The sequence below is a fragment of the Physeter macrocephalus genome, chromosome 1, assembly GCF_002837175.3.
Source record: "Physeter macrocephalus isolate SW-GA chromosome 1, ASM283717v5, whole genome shotgun sequence".
NCBI lineage: Eukaryota > Metazoa > Chordata > Mammalia > Artiodactyla > Physeteridae > Physeter > Physeter macrocephalus.
Window position 1 is genome coordinate 35,490,722 of NC_041214.2, and position 1,349 is coordinate 35,492,070.

Genomic DNA, 1,349 nt, shown 5'->3' on the forward strand with positions numbered 1-1,349 from the left:
AGCTCTCCCAGAGATCTCCATCTCAACACTAAGACCCAGATCCACCCAAAGACCAGCAGGCTACAGTGTTGGACACCCTATGCCAAACAACTAGCAAGACAGGAACACAACCCTACCAATTAGCAGAGAGGCTGCCTAAAATCATGATAAGGTCACAGACACCCCAAAACACACCACCAGAGGCAGACCTGCCCACCAGAAAGACAAGATCCACCCTCATCCACCAGAACACAGGCAGTAGTCCCCTCCACCAGGAGGCCGACACAACCCACTGAACCAACCTTGGCCACTGGGGGCAGACAGCAAAAACAACAGGAACTACGAACCTGCAGCCTGTGAAAAGGAGACACCAAACACAGTAAGTTAAGCAAAATGAGAAGACAGAGAAATACACAGCAGATGAAAGAGCAAGGTAAAAACCCACCAGACCAAACAAATGAAGAGGAAATAGGCAGTCTACCTGAAAAAGAATTCAGAATAATGATAGTAAAGATCATAGAAGAATAGAATAAAGATAATAAAGATCATAGAAGAATAATGATAGTAAAGATCATAGAAGAATAGAAAAGAAAGGGACTGAGAAAATATTTGAAGAGATTATAGTTGAAAACTTCCCTAATATGGGAAAGGAAATAGTTAATCAAGTCCAGGAAAGGCAGAGAGTCCCATACAGGAAAAATCCAAGAAGAAACATGCCAAGACACATATTAACCAAACTATCAAAAATTAAATACAAAGAAAAAATATTAAAAGCAGCAAGGGAAAAACAACAAATAACATACAAGAGAATCCCCATAAGGTTAACAGCTTGATCTTTCTGCAGAAACTCTGCAAGCCAGAAGGGAGTGGCAGTACATATTTAAAGTGAAGAAAGGGAAAAACCTACAACCAAGATTACTCTACCCAGCAAGGATCTCATTCAGATTCGCCCTAGAAAGTAAAAACTTTACTGACAAGCAAAAGCTAAGAGAATTCAGCACCACCAAACCAGCTTTACAACAAATGCTAAAGGAACTTCTCTAGGCAGGAAACACAAGAGAAGGAAAAGATCTACAATAACAAACCCAAAACAATTAAGAAAATGGTAACAGGAACATACATATCGATAATTACTTTAAATGTAAATGGATTAAATGCTCCAACCAAAACACCTACACTGGCTGAAAGGATACAAAAACAAAACTCGTATATATGCTGTGTACAAGAGACCCACTTCAGACCTAGGGACACATACAGACTGAAAGTGAGGGGATGGAAAAATTTTTTCCATTCAAATGAAAATCAACAGACAGCTGGAGTAGCAATTCTCATATCAGACAAAATAGACTTTAAAATAAAGACTATTACAA

At 39.1% G+C, this 1,349-nt stretch overlaps 1 protein-coding gene across 4 annotated transcripts in view; it reads left to right on the forward strand.

The window, feature by feature from the left end:
* ACAD11 (acyl-CoA dehydrogenase family member 11) overlaps positions 1-1,349 on the forward strand; it is a 115,984-nt gene that overhangs the window by 81,659 nt on the left and 32,976 nt on the right. The window lies entirely within an intron of this gene.